The sequence below is a fragment of the Hylobates moloch genome, unplaced genomic scaffold (genome assembly GCF_009828535.3).
Source record: "Hylobates moloch isolate HMO894 unplaced genomic scaffold, HMol_V3 SCAFFOLD_13, whole genome shotgun sequence".
Classification (NCBI taxonomy): Eukaryota; Metazoa; Chordata; class Mammalia; order Primates; family Hylobatidae; genus Hylobates; species Hylobates moloch.
The window spans coordinates 61408178-61428673 of NW_026652288.1; the positions used below are offsets into that span (position 1 = coordinate 61408178).

The 20496-nt window shown below is 38.6% G+C and overlaps 1 protein-coding gene across 5 annotated transcripts in view; it reads right to left on the bottom strand.

The window, feature by feature from the left end:
* Positions 1-20496, bottom strand: part of SLC38A4 (solute carrier family 38 member 4) — a 201027-nt gene that overhangs the window by 167554 nt on the left and 12977 nt on the right. For 3 of the 5 annotated variants that reach the window (XM_058426722.1, XM_058426724.1, XM_058426719.1), the window contains exon 2: positions 12744-12802. The exons of the other annotated variants lie outside the window; for them this stretch is intronic. The gene's annotated coding sequence lies outside the window, so the exon portion shown is untranslated. The remainder of the gene's footprint in view (positions 1-12743; positions 12803-20496) is intronic. 5 annotated transcript variants of the gene reach the window in all.

The window sequence follows — 20496 nt, forward strand, 5'->3', positions numbered from 1 at the left end:
CAGACAATGAATCTGCCAGTGTCTTGATCTTGGACTTCCCAGCCTTCAGGACTAGAAATAAATTTCTGTTGTTTATAAGCCACCTAGTCTATGATATTTTGTTATAGTACCTCAAACCGACTAAGTCAACCATTAGCTAACTTTTTCAGAAGTTAACCACAAACTAGATAAATCAATACACTTCCATGTTTCTCTAAATGAAAAAATACCCAGATCATCCCATTTTCTCCTCATCCTTTTTTTCACCTTCTTACTTTAATCCTCCCAATGATATGTTGGAGGATAGGAGGAGAAGAGAATTGGGAATACACAAACATTGGAGCATTCCAAATGTAACATACTTGTCCACAATGGAAGAAGAGAACTTGGTGAGTATGACAGAGAATGTTAGGGCAAAGACCCCAAGGAGGGAAGAACTTAACATATATACAACTGAAGATATATTTAATCATTGAATGTAAATCCATTTTAAGGTATCCCATTAGGAATATAGGAGAATTTCAAAAAAGCTATTTTCTTCTTTATGTGTATTCTCTTAGATTATTTTCAGAAACAAAATTGAACCCTTCCAAGGCCCCATAGTAAGGAAATAAATGTTACAGCGAAGAGGACACATAGGGGACCAGCACTGAACAAAGGTTTCAAAAAATACCTGGAAGACTGAGGAGGTTAGAAGCCCAATGACATTTAAATCAGAGGGAGGAAAGAGTAGCGGGTGGGGGCAGCAGCAATGGAGAGTGCAGAGAGCTCCTGCCAAACAGAACCACAAAGGCCTGCCTTGGACAGGTGCTGTGACTGCCCCATCAGCAACCCGCATTCCCTTTCATCACCCTGCCTCCACAGACAAGCACCTGGAGATATAACTGAAAAGGTAGGTTGGGGTAAATAACAGGACCTTGAAAGGAGATAAGCATGCATGGGTGAGAAACGCTTCAAAATGTTTGGTTGTAACGCCATATGTTCTCACTCATAAGTGGGAGTTAAACAATGAAAACACATGGACACATGGAGGGGAACATCACACACCAGGGCCTGTCAGATGGTGGGGGGCTACAGAAGGAATAGCATTAGGAGAAATACCTAATGTAGATGACGGGTTGATGGGCACAGCAAGTCACCACGGCACATGTGTACCTATGTAACAAACCTTCGTGTTCTGCACGTGTATCCCAGAACTTAAAGTATAATAAAAAACAAACAAACAAACATCAAACAAAAATTTTTGGTTGTAAAGAGAAGAGCATACAACTGAGCTGGATAAAAATACGTAGCTGAAGGTGGGGTTTTTAAGGTGTGGTGATGATTGCTTTTAAATCAGGATGAACTTGAAAGTGTTCAAATGAAAAGTTGCCCATGGCAGGGAGCTTCCTAATCAGGGTTCCTACTCTCAGGCTTTTCCTTTCTCTGATTTGCCTTGGTTAATCTTAGCTATTTTTTTTTTTTTTTTCGAAAATTCAGCTCAAGGCACACTGGACTATCTTTTACAGCTCCCCAGTGTATGTCCTCATCTTCTATTCTTACACCTCTACTAGTGCCCTTTCCAGTATTTTTAATTTTCTCTTCACATTTCTATTTCTGAAAATGGCAGTGAACTTTAGGCTTCATTCAAATACATCCTTCTCTTATATTTTCCTCTAGGACAAGTACTTGAACGTAATTTCTTGTTTGTTTTTATTTCACACTCTTGCCATATAATAGACATTTAGTGAGCATCTGTTGATTCTCCCTTTGAAAAGGTCTTTTTCTAACGCCATTTGTTGAATAGTCATCCACTTCCTCACTTCCCACTCATCACACTCTGGCTGCTGCACCCAACATACCACTGAGAATGCTGTTCGGAAGATCTCCCACGAACTCGTTATTGCTAACCCAGAGTACACTTCTAAGGCCTGACGCTACGTCAGATTTCAGCAAGACTTGACTCTCTAGGCCACCAGCTTCTTTTTGAACATTCTCTTCTCTTGATTTCAGTAACGTTTCATTTTTCTGGCTTTCCTCGTACCGCTCAGCTTCTTTTCAGTCCACTTTCCAGGATATTCTCCCCTTTCCTTCCCCTAAATATCAGACTCAGGGCTCCAGCCTAGCTTTCCTCCTTTTCTCACTCTGCCTGTGCTCTGCTCATCCACGTCCGTATTGTCAAGTCCGTCTCTCTCTGCAGCTCAGATCTTCCTCCTTAGCACCAGACCAACAGACACAGTTGCCTTCCAGACATGCTTTCATAAACATCACCATCGCTATTTAAATTTAGCACACTCTAGATCTCAATTTATTAGAGAAAAATATGTTTTTTAGATAAATTTCTACCTTCATGTCCATCCCCCACTATAAAATGAGATAAACTTTCATATATAAACAAATCAAGAAAGTAAATACAATAGAAAATATTTTTTCAAATTAAGAATTTGAAGTACATCTAAAAGTAGGTTTTTCTGCAGAAGCGATCTTTCAACTGTAAATTTTATTAAAATACTTCCATATGACTGTTTAAATAACTTGTTATTTTGCATCATAATCTTAGAATGTGCCTTTTGGGATCGCTTCCACAGAGTCCATCTGAGTTGTGATAATGCATTACTGTTTGATATTGGTGAAGATAAATTAAAATTTTCTGCATTTAGGAAAGAATCTTTACATTCTCCATGACTAAAAACTTCAAACAAATCTGGACAAATTAAATTGATTCTTACCATAGATAAGATGACTGCCTGGTTTCCTCTCTGATGTTAATGATAATTTATAGTAATTTCACTTCCTAAGAGTTGGTGACTAGAAGAAAAACCCTTGTGTCAGAGCAGGGTCCATTGAATTTAGCATATAATAACTTCAAAAGAAGATCATTACAATTAAGTATGATCAGAACAATTTTCCATAGTATAGGAATTGCCAACAGAGAGGGACAGGGATAGAAGACAGAAAGGGTGACAAGACTGTCATTTTCAAAAGAATGAACACAGGTCCCACAAGAGCAGACATTTTTTGTGTTTTTTTTTTAATGTGTTTCCCACAAGCCTACAGTAGTACCTTGCCCATAGTAGGTGCTCAATAATTGTTGAATGAGGCCAGGCATGGTGGCTGGTGCCTGTAATCCCAACACTTAGGGAGGCCGAGGCAGGTGGATCACTTGAAGCCGGGAGTCCGAGACCAGCCTGACCAACATTGTGAAACGCTGTCTGTACTAAAAATACAAAAATTAGCCAGCCATGGTGGCACACACCTGTAATCCCAGCTACTCAGGAGGCTGAGGCACGAGAATTGCTGGGAGGCGGAGGTTGCAGTGATCTGATATTGCACCATTGCACTCCAGCCTAGGCAACAGAGTGAGACTCTGTCTAAACAAACAAAAAAATTGTTGAATCCAACTGTTATTTTTCATATGTTTCAACTGAAAATTTACAGAGTAATATATCTTGTATTTTTTCATTCTCTGTGAAGTAGGAAGGAAAGATTTTATTGACCCAATTTACAGATGAGAAAATGAATAATTATGTGGCTTTCCCATGGTGACATAGCAGGTGAAAGAGCCATGACTCACTCCACTTCCCAAAGGGAAAGGAAATGTAGTGCTTTCTTTGCCTTTGCCTAGTCTTAGAGATTGTATTTTTGTTTGTTTTCTACTTTGGAGGCTAGAGTTGCAAGAGTAAACCTGTTACTAACTGGCTAGCTTGGGGTGAGTAGATCAATAAATGAATGATAAAAAAATACTTTGTTAGGCCATAATGAACAGCAAAATTTCAGATATCAAGGCTAAACAAGTATTAGTTCTGTGTACTTTACATTTTTTCCCTGAAATTTCTAGCTGTCCAAAGTCTGATTTCTTTAAACTAGACTTCTAGACAAGGAATTGAGAAATTTTTCCTGTAAAGAGCCAGATAGTAAATATTTGGGGCTTTGTGAACCATATGGTCTCTGTTGCAACCACCAACTCTGCTGTTGTAGCACAAAAGCAGCCTGGATGATACATCAACAAATGAGTGTGGCTGTGCTCCAATAAAACTCTATTGCTGGATCCTGAAACTTAATCACAAAATTTCATGTATCACAAAATTTTATTCTTCTGATTTTCTTTCAACCATTGTAAAACACGTAAACTGTTCTTAACTCATGGATGGTGGGCTGGATTTGGTCCACAGGGCTGTAGTGTGCCCACCCCTGCTAACCACCCCTTGAAGCAATATCATCCAAGCAAGCTGCTCTGAGCACAGTTCTGACAATATTATTTCTTTTTAAAAACTCTCAATGTCTCCATGCAGGCTATGGAGTGAAGTATAAACTAGTTGACATGAACACAACACTGTCCATGACCAAAGTCCAAGCTGCATTCTGAGCAATACCTTTCCTCACCTTCCAAGATCTAGCTAACTTAGGCTCTCCCTGGAAAGGTCTGCTCTCCCCACCTCCACTCCTCAGCCTAGTCAGCTGTGCCCACCTAAAATGCCTTCTCTACTCTCATCACTATTTCTTCCTGCCGAAATTCTACCCTTCCTTCTACCTTCATCTCTGAGTCTTCCCTAACCACCCACCACCCACCTTCCCAGCTAGCTAGACTTAACCTTTTCTTTGTATTCTACCTTTTGCAATACATGTTAATTTTTTCTGGTATTTAATAGACTCTGCCCCTATTAATAATTGTGTATATGGTCTTCTGCCCTACAAAGTTATTAACTATCAAGGTCAGAACCTGTATGTTATATTTTTGGTTGGGTTCCCTGGTAGATTTCCACACTAGGATTCAGTGGTACAGTTCAATAAACATTTGGGGAATTTAAATGAATATCCCAGAAAGGATCAAAATGGAAGCACTTAAGTGTTTGAAAATCTATTTGCAATTTCGGAATAAGAAAATAAGTAACTTCACTATTTCATAGTGTCTTCAAGCTGTTGATAATAGGAGAGAAAGGAAACTTTTTTTTTACTCAATCAAGTTATTCTTCATTTTATGAAAAAAGATTAAATGAATTTACCTAAGCTTAACTAACTGTTATAATTGGCCACAAATGAAAGGCTCCAATTAGCTCTAAATTGAGTGATAGCAAAGGAATCTTCTTGTCAAGACAGACACACAGGAACTTAGTAACAGCTAGAAGCAAATTAGCCATACCTGTTCATGAGCCCAGACAGAGAAACAAGCTTTAGCTGAGCAGGCCAAAGTGCAAACAATTTAAACTTAAAAACGAAGACCGAGAAGACAGAAACATTAGTTAAAACAGAAAGAGAGAAGGAGTGAACCACACAGGAAGATGTGTGTTGTGGTAAAACTGGCCTGATCTATCTTGGAATTCATCTTATATCTACTTATAAGGCTCCATGTGGTGTTTTTCTTATTCTTTCTGGAACCACCAAATCATCACCAACTATTTCAGATAGTTACCTACTTCTAAAACCCCCCTGATTTTTAAAGACCAGGTTGTCTTAGTGCTGAGGACAGCAGATAGTGGCAAGAGATTGGAAACATTAAATTGTTTGTTCTATTCTCACAGAGACACTTCACACTCAATATTTTACTTCTAACATCAGATGTGTGGGGTTCTCTCCCCACACAGCAAGTAGTTCTCCAGCTGACCCCAACAGGGTGTCCTTTAATTTAATTCAACTCTAACACTGTCTACCAGGAGTTAGAGTCAGACCCCGCAGTTTAAGGGCTTAGTCTCACAAGACTACCCCCACTTCAGATGCCAATTCCAAGTAGGGTTTCCAGAATTTCTAACCAACTGGCTATAAATTGGGAGTTCCCACAGCCCCTTTTTGGGGCCCAGTCATTTGCTAGAGTAGTTCACAGGATGCAGGGAAGCAGTTTGCTTACATTTACCCATTTATTATAAAAGTATCCAACTTAGGAACACCCAGATAGAAGAGATGCAGAGGGCGAGGTATGGGAAAGGGGTATGGAGCTTCCATGCCTTCTTGGAGTATGTCACCTTCCACGTGTTCAGTAACCCAGAAGTTCTCTGAACCCAGTCCTTTTGGGTCTTTATGGAGGCTCCACTATTAATGAATGATTCATTAAGTTATTGGCCACTGGTGACCAACTCAACCTTCAGCTTCTCTCCTCTCCCCAGAGATCAGAAGATTGGGCTGAAAGTTCCAACCTTCCAACCATATAATTGGTTCCCCTGTCAACCAGCCTTCATCCTGAAGCTATCTGGGAGCCCCCAACTATCAGTCATTTTGTTAGTATATAAAAAAACACTTATAACTTCCCCAAATTCCAATGATATAATTTAGGAGTTCCATGCAAGGAAAAGGGAAGGAGGTAGGGGCAAAAACCAAAGTACATATTTCGGTTATATCACCATGGCTAAGATATGAAACTTTTGCTAGGGCTTGGTATATCTGTCCCAATTCTCTGGGATCTTTTAACACACAAGCCAAACATGTGCCTGTGCCCTCTTCTACCTTTAATCTGATAAGCATGTTGCAGTGGATGGAGTTTCAGAAAAATGCAAAGAAATCTCAAGTTAACAGATGAGGAAGCTGAGGCCAGAGAGGTGAAGTAGCTTCCTCAGGTTCCACTGGGAGTGCTGGCTCTGTGGCTCCAGGCCCACTGCTCCCAAACTCACCTAGTAGACAACCATTCCCAGGGGCACAGGGTCTCTGAGCATGCAAAAGAAGATTTGGGGGGCACAGGAGAATCTAAGGACATAAGAAATAATAATAATTAGGGCTCACTATGTGATGGAGGCATTCTAAGTGTCTTGTTAAAGCTCAAATCACTCTCCCAGGGAATCTCTGTTGCCCCACTTTATAGAAGAAGAAACTGAGGCTTGGAAACATGTAGGAACTTCCTCCAGGTTCCACAGCCACTACTTAGCAGAGAAGAGGCTCTGCCTTCCACAGATGTGCCAGAAACTTACTGATATGTTTTAGACATCCTATAAACACCTGTGAGACCCAGGAGTGTAAGCCACCCACCTTTTCTGCCACCACCAACCCTCCCCCCAAAATTCAAGACTGTTCTCAAAGACAGCTCCATTAGAAGCTGGAGAAATCTCAAAAATACAACAGTGTATTAATTAAAGTGTCCTCCAAACTGGGTGAGCATCATGTTCAGACAGACTGTGGTCAGGATGGGGAACAGTTAACAATCTTCTAGTCAATCAGAAGGAAGTGCTCATTGGAAAGAATACTTAAGATATAATTTATATGTCATTTAAATGGCCTGGGGTAGGAAAGTCCTCAAAAACGTGTGCAACCCAATATGATCTACAGAGGTAGAAATGTGGTTTGAGCAGTTGAATATGGTATGGATGTTTTCCTTGGAGGGGAAGACTGTGATTAAGGAAATAGAATGTTGGTTAGCCATTTGGAGAAAGCTGGGATAATGGCTATGTAGGGAGAAGCTTGTGAGAGTTTTAGTTCAGTTATCTTACACCAAGGTCACCCTCTAATTCTATAGTTAGCAAAATTTGAGTTTTACCTGTTGAAGGTTATAAAAAAAATAGATGTGTGGGAAAATGAAAAGCGTATTAGATTTTAAGTGTATTTCCAAGGTATTATATCTTTTTAAACTACTTGTGCATTTTACTTACTAAGTATCATCATTTGATGATAGACAAGTTCAGCTAAGAGACAGGAATAATTAGCTTACTGTTACCCTACAGCACAGGAGCCTGGAATAACTAACTCTCTGCTGGAATAATATTTGAAATATTAACTTTTTTTTCTCCTGATCTTTATTACTATTTTCTTTTCTTCCCATTCAAAGAGAAAGCTTTAAAACCTACTCCTTCAGCAAATAAATGGAATTGGAAGGGGAGAGCATGCAGTAATAAAGAAGTGGCAGATGGTGGTGACCCAATACAGGAGGAGGTGTTAGAATGAGAACAGAGCAACAGAGCGTAGGAAGGACCAGAGTGGCTTAGAAGGATGCTTCCCTATAGGGAAACTGTAGGGTGGAGGGACAGAAAAGGGGTCTGTAGTTTCCAGAAGAGGATCCAAGCTCTGGCTCCTGGAGGTGTATCCCAGCAAATTAGCAAGACCAGTAAGAGGAATAGAGCCTAAGGGCTGGGACAGCAAAGTCCTAGGTCTCTGATGGCGTGAAGGTCATGCAAACGTATGAAGCACATGGGTGTAAGAGTAAGGGGTGGTGGTGACTGTGACTAACTAGAGAGCACGTGGCCTGCTGAAAGGCATGCACCATGTTTTTTGTAAAAAGGTTTGCTTGTCATCGAAGCAAGTTTGTGAGCCAAAATATTTGTGAGCCAAATTTTTCTCTCTTGGGCTCCAAGATAGTTAAGAGACATCATTGCTTCATAATGAAATCCCAGGATATGAAAGCCACAGAGAGCCATCAAAGCTATATGGACCACAAGGACAAGGATAATTGTCATCTAAGTAGTAAAGTATTGTTGACTGAAGTTAAGGCTGTTGAGGCAGAAATAATGTTATAAAGGTTTATGAAAAGCCAAATGTGAGGATCGACCCAGGAACACACACCAACAAAGTTGAGAGTGTTCTGGAATTTGTCACAAAATGAAAGATTTTTATAGGAAAGTTTAAAAAGAAGGGAAAAGGGCTCCTCATACCAAAGATGTCCTCTTTTCATTGGAGGATACAATACAGAAGTTACAATCATTAGCTACAGATGACAACGTACAGTCTAAAAGATGTCTACATTCAAGACAATCGGTAAAATATGTTGCTACAGCTCATCTTAAAATGAATCAGCATCCTATTCAGTGTCAGCCAGTTATACACTGTTCAGCACATCAACAATTTGAGGAACTTTGGTTAAGATTCTTTACTCGGAGAAATGTCGCCATTGAGACATCACAAGACCTCCTCAAGGCAGATTAATTTGGAAGCCTGCTTACTTCTAAAGCAAACTGGCCAATGTAACCAGTAGGTTATCAATATGGACAAGAAACAAAGACTAGAAGAGGAAGATCCCATTTCCTCTTAATGCCTCCTCCAGTTATATGTATTTGGGAACTATTCATAATTCTGAATTCTTAATATGAGCTCAAGCAAGGGGTGGGAAGCTCCATGAATGCTTGCAGTTAGGTTTCTTAACCACTTGGCAGTATAAAGCTCAAATTAAGTTATTCCATTGAAAATAAAGAAATGTGGTATTTCTTATACCTGAATTTGTGACTCAGACCAACTTAATTTGCCATGAGTCTGTATCTACACATCTTATCTGATTTTCTTCAAAACTAGCAGAAAATGCAGGCTAGCAACATCCTATAATCTATCTCAGCAAGTGTTCATTGAGTGTCTAATAATTTACAATCACCTAGGTGGTATATGTGGATAAAATTTTACTAAAAACTTTCTGCACCTAGGAAACTTACAACCTAATGGAGAAAACAAGTATGTATCTTTTTCTTTTTCTTTTTTTGGATGGAGTTGTTGCTTTGTTGCCCAGGCTGGAGTGCAATGGTGCAATCTCAGCTTACTGCAACCTCTGCCTCCTGGGTTCAAGCGATTCTCCTACCTCAGCCTCCCAAGTAGCTGGGATTGCAGGTGCCTGCCACCACGCCCAGCTAACATTTTGTATTTTTTTCGGAGAGAGGAGGTTTCACCATGTTGTCCAGGCTGGTCTCAAACTCTTGACCTCATGTGATCCAACCGCCTTGGCCTCCCAAAGTGCTAGGATTACAGATGTAAGCCACTGCCCTGCATAGGTATCCTAAATACAAGGGAAAGTATGATAATTACAACTCCAAAGAATCACTGTCATGAGAACACAGAGGAGAGAAGGAGCTTAATCAGCGTAATAAGGCTGGATAATAGGGAGAAGTACCCAAATGTGTTGACCTATTCAGCAGCAGTTTAAGAAACAGACTTAAATTGGATAGAACATAAAGACACTTCATTACTTCTTCATCTCTTATATTTCCTTCTGCCAAGTCACCAATCTCCCCAACATTTTGACATCAAATTTTGACTTGTTTGATTTGTCCTCTGCAGAATTAGAAGATTCTTTCCTAATTACTTCCTGGTTCCATCCGTTAAAAAGACATTCAGCTTGAAAAATAAGGATGTATATATATTTGTCCAAAGTAGTTGTCAACCTTGGGCACATGTTGAAATCACAAAGGCAGATTTTAAAAGGTGAATGCCTGTCATTTGCCTCCTGGTAATGATGCACTAAGAACACAGTATCACTTCTGGGATATTCCTGTCAAAAATGTATAGCCTGAATTGAATCATGAGGAAACATCTAAAAACCCAAACTGAGAGACATTCTACAAAACAACTGGTCTATTATTTTTTTAGATGATACAGTCATGAAAAATATGAGGAATGTTTCCACATTAAAGGAGACTAAAGAGTCATGACAACTAAACTCAGTGGTGCTCTTGAATTCAAGAATCCTGGTCTAGAAACTGGACCAGGAAAATAACATCACTGGAATATTTAGAGAAATTTGGAGGTTTGTGGATTAGATAACACAATTGTATCAGTGTTGATTTCTTGATTTTGATAATTGTTCTACGACTGTGTAAGAAAATGTCATTTAGCACCAGGGACTGCTCTCATGAAAGACAATTTTTCCATAAACATGACTGGGGCTGGGAGGTGGGGATGGTTTCGGGATGAAACTGTTCCACCTCATGTCGTCAGGAATTAGATTTTCATAAGGAGCGTTCAACCTAGATCCCTCACATGTGCAGTTCACAATAGGATTCACACTCATGAGAATGTAATGCTGCTGCTGATCTGACAGGAGGCAGAGCTCAGGCAGTCACGCTCGCTCACCAGCCACTCACCTTCTGCTGTGCAGCCCAGTTCCTAACAAGCCACGGACTGGGTATAGGTCTGTGGCAGGAGGGTTGAGGACCCCTGCTTTAGGAAATATACACTGAAATGCCCAATAAAATATTTAGAAGTAGTGTCATGTCTTCAACTTACTCTCAAATGTTTCAGAAAACAATATGTGTGTACAGAGAAAAGTATTCTAGAGAGACACAGGGAGAGAGACACACACAGACAGAGAGAAAGAACATGATAAAGATAGCACGAAGAATCTGGATGAATTGTATACAGAAATTCTTTATACTATTTTTGTAACTTTTTTGTAAGTTTCATATTATTTCAAAATTAAAAGTATTTTAAAAAACTTTAAGTACCATTCCCAGAGATTCTAACTTACTTCCTTTGGGATGGGGCCTGGACATCAGGACTTCAAACTCTCCCCAGCTGATTCTGATTTGCAGCCAGGATTGAGAAGCACTGGCCTATACAAACCCTAGTGTCTGGAGATACAGAATTTCTGAGCTACCTATAATGTTTGAAACTAGTTGGAGTAAAGGGCACTGAGGTTGGAGATTTTTTTTTTTTATCTCTGCACAGAGCAGTTTAACAGGGTCTTAAATACAGATACCTCAAAGGTCCAGCAAGTAACATAAATGTGTAAAGTAAAGCAGTAGATCACAAGATGACAGCAAACTGTAAGGAGAACTTGCTGATTAAAGTCATTTAGTTCAGATTTTAAAAATATACTAAACAGTCCCAAACTGGCAGGCCTATGTGGGAGAGTATGTCATCACATTGTAACATCTGGACCTTGAAGAACAGAGAACTATGGTCATAATCTGTAGACATAGAAATTAGACAGTACTTAGATTCCTCTGAAAATATTACTATTATGGGCCAGACACTACATTTAGGTATTAGGTTTATATTAAATTTAAGCAAAGTATATGTTTAAAGTAAACTTGGAAATAAGATAATATGCATTTGATAGCTGTTTCTGTTAAGCTAACTTTGGCTGCCAGTAAAAAAAATGGCAAGTTAAACTGGTTCAAACAATAAGGTAATTTAACATCTAGGGTAAAGGAAGTCTAGCAGCTTAGCAATGTCCTCAAGATCTGGGTTGTTCCCATCTCCCCATCCATCTTCGTTACTGTTCGCCATTTGCCCTCCAGCTAGCTCCGCTTATAGTCCCAAATCAGCTGCAGGAGCTCTAGGCCTCACATCCAGATGTGGCAACATCCAGGAAACAATCTTTCATTGTTTTTATCTCCTAGGAACAAAGAAACCTCTTCCAGAAGCCCCTCCGTAGATTTTCTCTTATGTCCCAATGTCCCAAATTAGGTCACATGTTTATTCCTAAGCTAAGCACTGGACAGAAAACAGGATTTCCAGCCAGGGCTTAGACTGAACAGAATCTGCCTAGGGAATAGGGTCACCATCCTCTGTAACTTGAGGGAGGCACGATTGATATCACTACAAAACTGAGGTAGAGGCAGAAATGAGTAATCAAACAGTAGACCTCACCATACAAAACTGTTTTTAATCAGATGTTTTTGGAAATTAAGCCAAACTTCCACTTACAACAGTAGACTACGTAAACACTCATTCCTACTACAGAGATCTGCAAATTAAGCAATTTAAAATTGAGAGATGAGGAATGTGGTGAGAAAAAGCACAAGACTGACGAAATTTGGCTCTCAATGACCTTGATCAAGTTGCTTAGTTTTTCTGAACCTAATTTTCATCTTAAAAATATGGGTTGGACTGGATGGTTTCTAAGATCACTTTCAACATTAATAGACTGTTAGCCTTCTATCTCTAATAAATACTCTATAAAATAAAGGAGCTAAAGAACTTGGTATTGTGAGAATACCTCTCAAAGTAAATAGTTCTCAACAATACAGACGTGAAATGAGGGAAAGGTGAATGCTTTAAAAGAATAATTAGGACTTCCAGTTTTTGGTCCTGCATGTAAGGAGCTTGGACGTCATCACTCATCTTAACAAATAAGAAGCAGAACAAACAGAAAAATGAACAATTCTTACATGTATCTTCTTGGTCCATCGGAGAAGTGATGTCCCACGGCAAATACCTGCACCAACAACTAGGGGAACAGACAAATTAATACATAGAATCACAACTTACCAAGGCAGAAACCGCCTCTAGAACCAGTACTGAGGCAGGAAAACCTAAATTGTAACAAACAAATTACTGGAGGTTCACTGTGCACAACTCCAGGAGCAGCCCTGGGCAACATGGCAAAACACCATCTCTACAAAAAATGCAAAAATTAGCTGGATGTGTTGGCACATGTCTGTGGTTCCAGCTAGTTGAGAGGCTGGGGTGGGAGGATAGCTTGAGCCTGGATGGTTGAGGCTGCAGGGAGCCGTGATTGCACCACTGCACTCTAGCCTGACAACAAAGCGAGACTCTGTCTTGAAATAAAGAAAAGAAAGAGAGAAAGAAAACATAATACTATTGGCCGGGCATGGTGGCTCACAGTGGCTCACGCCTCCCAGCACTTTGGGAGGCTCAGGCAGGCAGATCAAGAGGTCAGGAGATCGAGACCATCCTGGCTAATGCAGTGAAACCCCGTCTCTACTAAAAATACAAAAAAATTGGCCAGGCATGGTGGCAGGCGCCTGTAGTTGCAGCTACTCGGGAGGCTGAGGTAGGAGAATGGCGTGAACCCGGGAAGCAGAGCTTTCAGTGAGCCGAGATCACGCCACCACACTCCAGCCTGGGTGACAGAGCAAGACTCCATCTCAAAAAAAAAAAGAAAGAAAGAAAAAAGAAAACATAATACTATTTACATTAACACTTCCAAAATGAAATACTTAGATATAAATCTAACTGAATATGTCCAAGATTTATATGAGGAGAACGTGATGAAAGGAATGAAACAACTAAATAGAGAGGTATTACCTGTTCTTTGATAGGAAAATTCAGTATTGTCAAAATGGCAGTTCATTCGAACTTGATCTATAGACACAATGCAATTCCAAAGTTTCAGCACGTTATTTTGTAACTATTGATAAAAAAGACTATAATTTTTTTTGGAGATCTAGAATAGTCAACACAATATTGAAGGAGAAAAACAAAGTTAGAGGACTGATGCTATGCAATGTCAAAAATTACCACGAAGCTATAGCAATCAAGGCAGTGTGGTGATGGTGAAAGAATATGCAAATACATCAGAAAAACAGAATAGAGAGCCCAGAGATACGCCATCATAAATATAGTCAGCTAATCTTTGACAAAAGAGCAAAGGCAATACAATGGAGCAAAGAGTCTTTTCAACAAATGATGCTGACACAACTGGATGTCCACATGCATAAAAATGAATCTACACCCAGCTCTTGCACCCTCACAAAAATGAACGCAAAATGGATCAGAGACTCGATGTAAAATGCAAAATTATAAAACTCTTAGAACATAACATAGGGGAAAATGATGACTTGGGTATGGTGATATCATTTTAGATACAACACCAAGACACAATCTATAAAAGAATGAATGAATAAACTGGACTTCATTAAACTAGAAACCTTTGCTCTGTGAAAGACATTGTCAGAAGAATGAAAGGGCAATTCACAGTGTGGAAGAAAATATTTGTGAAAGACATATCTGATAAATAACTGCTATCTGAAATTTATACAGATCTCTCAAAACTCAATACAATAAAAACAACAAGAAAACAACTCATTTAAAAAGTGGACAAAAGATCTTAACAGACAGCTCACCAAAGAAGATATTCTGATGGAAAATAAGGACATAAAAAAATATTCCACATCATGTTATTAGGGAAATTCAAATTAAAACAATGAGATGTCAATAAGCATCTGTTAGAATGGCCAAAGACCCAGAACACTGACAATACCAAGTGCTGGCAAGAATATGAAGCAACAAAAAGTCTCATTCATTGCTGATGGGATGCAAAATGGTACAGCCACTTTGGAAGACAGTTTGTCAGTTTCTTAAAAGACTAAACACACTCTTAACATACAATCCAACAATCATACTCATTGATATTTACCCAAATGTGTTGACAACTTATGTCCACACAAAAACCTGAATCAAAGATGTTTACAGCCGCTTTATTCGTAATTTCCAGACTTGGAAGCAACCAAGATGTCCTTCAGTAGGTGAACGGATAAGGAAACTGTGCTTCATTTAGACAATTAAATTTTATTTAGAACAAAAAAAGAAATGTGCCACCAAGCCATGGAAAGATAGGGAGGAAACTTAAATGCTTATTAGTAAATGAAGTCAATGAAAAAGCTATGTATTGTATAATTCCAATTATATGACATCCTCAAAAAGACAAAAATATGGAATTCAAAAAGGTTCAGTGGTTGCCAAGAGTTAGGGGGACAGGAGGGATGAATATGCAGAGTACAGAGGATTTTTAAGGCAGTAAAACTACTCTCTATTATGCTACAATGGGGAGTACATATCATGTATTTATCAAAACTCATAAAATGTACAACGCCAAGAGCTAAGACTAATATAATTATGGGCTTTGAGAGATAATGATGCGTCAATACAGGTCATCAGTTGTAACAAATGCACCGCCCTGGTGGGGGATGTTGATTGCTGAGGAGACTGTATGTGTGGGAGGGCAAGAGGTACATGGGAAATCTCTGTACCTCTGCCCAACTTTGCTGTCAACCTAAAACTGCTTTAAAAAATAAAGTCTATTTTTATATTTTATTTTATTTTATTTTTTGAGACAGTGTCTTGCTCTTGTCTCCCAGGCTGGAGTGCAGTGGCACAATCTCAGCTCACTGCAACCTGTGCCTCCAGGGTTCAAACGATTCTTCTGCCTTAGCCTCCCTAGTAGCTGGGACTACAGGCCCATGCCAACACACCCAGTTAATTTTTGTATTTTTTAGTACAAATGAGGTTTCACCATTTTGGCCAGGCTGGTCTCAAACTCCTGACCTCAAGGAATCCACCTGCCTCGGCCTCCCAAAGTGCTGGGATTACAGGGGTGAGCCACCACTCCCGGCCTCTGTAAAGTCTATTTTTAAAAAAGCACAATTAAAGCTAACTCTGTCAAGCCTTCAGATGTAAATTTTATATGATAATATAAGAATTTTCTCTCTTTAACTTCAAGCACTATCTGTTACTTTCTTCAGGAATGTTATAACAAATAGATTTGTCTGGGAGTTTGATGAGGAATAAAAACCATCTAAAAGTAGGCTTGGTTTTCAGTTTACATTTCAACATGTCTACATAAATGTGGGCAGCCTCTCCAAATTCTTCATTCCCAAGAGAAAATTTCAGTATTTATGGCAAGCATATAATTATCTATTTTCTTTCAAAATAATATTTTAGATATTTCCTGTCCTTAAGATGTTGCCATTGAACAAATAACATTTGAATTCTCCTTCCCTAAAACAGATGCTGAAACTAAATGAGCAAGGCTAGTGCTGACATCTACTGTTAGAATTTGGGTGTGAATGACTTTACCATGCACAGCCCTTTCCTAAGGAGTTGGGAGTTGTGCAGCAATAGTTGTTGATATAGGGGTGACTGACTAGGAGATCATCACCCAAAGCTCTATTATCTTGAAAAGGGGTGCAAGAGAACCATATAGCACTTTTGAGATAAATATAATGAAGATTTTGGAAAAAGATCAATTAATGTCAAGAGGTATTTCCTATTTTCCAGGAGCCTTCCAAAGACTCTGTCATCTCTAACAAACCTTCTACTCTGTTTCTCCTATATTGTTTCTGACCCTGGTGCTTTAAAGAAAAGATAGATGTGGCTACTGAGTTTCAGTGTTGTCTTTAGGAGAGGGAAAGAGAAAGGAGAACAGAACACTTCCCTGACCCTGGTGTTTCTCCTGTCCTGGTGCATTGCTCTAGATTATAAATTGGCTGTCTACCTTTTGTTTTAGCAGTCTTTATTCTTCTCTGAAAATATTTTCCACCCCAACCTAGAAAACTGTTATTGAATTATGTCACCATGACTATTTTAAAAGGTGTGCATTGTGTGAGGTCTCACATTCCACCTCACAGTTACTTATGTGTCTGGTGAGTAGCTAATACCTAGGCTGGTGAGAAAAGGCCGAGAATATACATTCCAGTCAAATAGAAATGCATTATCCTACCTATGTACAAAGGGAAATAGCAGTGTGTTGCAATTGTTAGGAAGGGACTTCTGTAAAAATCAAGACTGGCAATGTCAGACCTGATGTTTGTTCATCATTGTTGTCAACCTAGCACAAGATCAGACAGTCCTAAGAGGAGGAACCAGAAGACTTGGAAGCTTTGATGTGGATAATCAACCCCCGCAGAACATACAAGCCGATGGCTCTATGGTGTCTTCTGGTCTTGCTCTTGCATTATGGCCCTTACTTTTATACTTTCTTATCTGATAGATACACACTTCTTAAGAACACTATGCTTGTTGCTAAGAACTGTGAAGGACTCTGCCTCAACGTGAAGAACACAAAGAAACCTTCTATAATTTTGTCCTGTTGTTCATTTGTTTTCAAGGCAACTCCAGTAGGTTCATTTTTTTTAAACTACTTTTTTAGTTCTTATATTTTTAGAGTAAGTTATTTGAATATTTAAAATGGAATTCGTTTTTTAAAAGATTATTGGTAGTAGTCAACATTCTTCTGGAAGACCTAAACAAGCTTAAACGATTTGTGTTCTTTGGGATCAAATCATAAAAATACTTCTTTTATTCATACAGATAACATCAAAGCACTCTCCACAACTGCCTTTATTAAGCTGGCATTTTGGAACCAGCAATGTGCTGTAAATCTTTGTAAAGATCTGTTTCATAGAAGACCAGTTTATGTTCATTGAAAAAAAAAAAAAACTCTACAGAACATGACTGAAGAATGTGCATAGTGAGTTGATCAGCTCTTTCCACTCCAGTGACGCTGTTCCACATGGAAGCCAGGGCAGTATAGGGTTAAAAACATGTATGCTGGCATCAGAGTGCCTGGGTTCAAAGCCCTGCTCTACCAATCATCCACAGGATGAGTCTTTGGATAATTTACTTCAGTCTCAGTGACACAGTTTTCTCATCTCTAAAATGGGGTAATAAGTTAACATATATTAAGTATTTAATGCTATTCATGGCACTTTGCAAGTTCTCAATTAATATAAGCTATCATTATCATTAAATGTAACAAGTAAGTTACCGATCATATTCTATTTTGTTATAAAAGAAGCATCCCAAATCATTGGCTTGTCTTTCTCATTTAATTGTAAATTAAGAAGTGTTAGGTTTAGAAAATATTGATTGGCTGATAGAACCTCCTTATGTAAAAGATATTAATATTCCCCAAAATTGATCCAGGGAAGACATTTTTAATACAACTGTGTTTTGTCAAAAAAACATATTTTTCAACTTTTGTTGTCTCAGTTCTGTTTTTGTTTTCTTTTGTTTGTTTTTCTATTGCTTTCCTTTAGTATTTCAGTCTGTTTTGTGCCCCCCCACATTCTTCTTATTTAAAGTATACTGGGCTTTCATCTTGTTTTATGACAGCTCAGGCAGGGCCCTGACTCCCGGCTTATTAAGCAGGGTCTCCTCTAGGCCTTGCAGTGAAGAGAGATCTCAACAGGGCAGTGTGCATTTTTGTTGAGTGTGTGCAGAAAGGGAACACAGAATTATTTGACCATTATAGTGGTCTCTTTCCTGGTGAGGAATAGGGGAGGGAAGAGGAGTGAAGTCAATTGACATTAGAAAGAATATATGTAAACACCTCAACACTGTCTCCTTCTCCAGCTCCTCTACCTCTGAGAGTTTTTCCATTTACCTGGTGTTCACCTGGGACCTGAGCTGGGCACCTACATGTTCTGTGTTTATTCATTTAACCATTTCTCTTTGTTAAAGTGTGGGTAAGTGCATTTTAACTAACTCCAGAATAAAATTAAGATAAACGTGCACCCTTCCCTTCCACTTCCCAGTAATTTTTTGTAACCACTGAAAATGGGACTATAGCTTTTCTCTACTTTTCTGCCCAGGCCACTGCCCCAGCCTTTCTTTTCTCAGTCCTCCACTTGTTCTACTACATATTGGTCTCTCCTCTCTTTCTCTCTCTCTTGTTTAAAATATTTAATTTTTTAGAGCAGTTTTAGATTCACAGCAATATTAAGGGGAAGGCAGAGATTTCCCAACACACCCACCTGAAACGTGCAAAGCCCCTCCTATTATCACATCCCCTACCAGAGTGGTACCTTTACTACAAATCTACATTAGCATGTTATTATCACGGTTTACATTAATCTTCATGCTTGGTATAATTCTACAGGTTTCAAAAAATGTAAATGACAGAAATCCACCATCATAGTGCCATACAGAGTATTTTCATTGTCCTAAAAATTACCCATGTTCAGCCAAATCATCTCTCTCCTCCTTCAAACCCTGTCAACTGCTGATCTTTCTACTATCTCCATAGTTTTGCGTTTTCCAGAATGTCACATAGTTAGAATTATGCAGTATGTAACTTTTAGATTGAGTTCTTTCACTCAGAAATATGCTCTAAGGCTCCTCCATGTCTTTCTGTGGCTTGATAGCACATTTCCTTTTAGTGCTAAATAAAATTACGTTGGCTGAATGCATTATAGTTTACTCTTTCATTTCACTACTAAAGTATGTCTTGGTTGCTTCCAAGTGTGGCAATTATGAATAAAGCTGCTATAAACATCCATAGTGCAGGTTTTTTGTAGACCTAAGTTTTCAGCACATTTGGATAAATACCAAAGAGTATGAATGTTGGATTGTATGTTGAGTATGTTTGGTTTTCTAGGAAACTGACAAACTGTCTTCCTAAGTGGCTGTGCCATTTTGCATTCCCACCAGCAATGAATCAGAGTTCCTGTTGCTTCAAATCCTTGGCAACACTTGGTGTTGTCAGTGTTCTGGATTTTGATCATTCTAATAGATATATATTGATATCTCATTTTAATTTGCATTTCCTTAATGACATGATGTGGAGCATCTTTTCATATGCCTATTTTCCATTTGAATATCTTTGTTTAGGTTTTAAACCTATTTGTTTAGGTTTAAAACCTATTTAGGTTTTTTTGTAATTGTTCTTATTGTATTGAGTTTTAAGAATTTTTTGTATATTTGGATGACAATTATTTATCAGATATGACTTTCAGAAATATTTTCTCCCAGTCTGTGTCTGACCTTTACATTTTCTTAACAACGTCTTTTGCAAAGAATAAATTTTTTAGTTTAACGAAGTCCAGCTTATCAATTCTTTTTTTTTCATTAATTATGCCTGTGGTGTTGTATCTAAAAAATTGTCACCAAACTCAAGAATATCTAGATTTTTTCCTGTGTTATGCTCTAGGAGTTTTATAATTTTGCATTTTACACTTAGGTCTCTGGTCTGTTTTGAGCTCATTTTTGTGAGGGGTATAAGATCTGGGTATAGATTTATTTTTATGCATGTGGATGTCCATTTGTTCCAGGATCATTTGTTGAAAAGACTCTCTTTGCTCCATTATATTGTCTTAGCTCCTTTATGAAAGATCAGTTGACTATATTCATGTGGGCCTATCTCTGGGCTCTCTATTATGTTCCATTTACATATTTGTCCATTCTTTCACAAATAACACACTATCTTGATTACTGTAATGTCAGGTAGTGTCAGTCTTCCAACTTTGTTCTTCCTTCAAATTTGTGTTGGCTATTTTGGATATTTTACCCCTCAATAAAAACATTAGAATTAGTCTGTGGATACCACAAAATAACTTGCTAGGATTTTATTTGGGATTACATTGAATCTATAGATCAAGTTTAAAAAACAACAGAAATTTT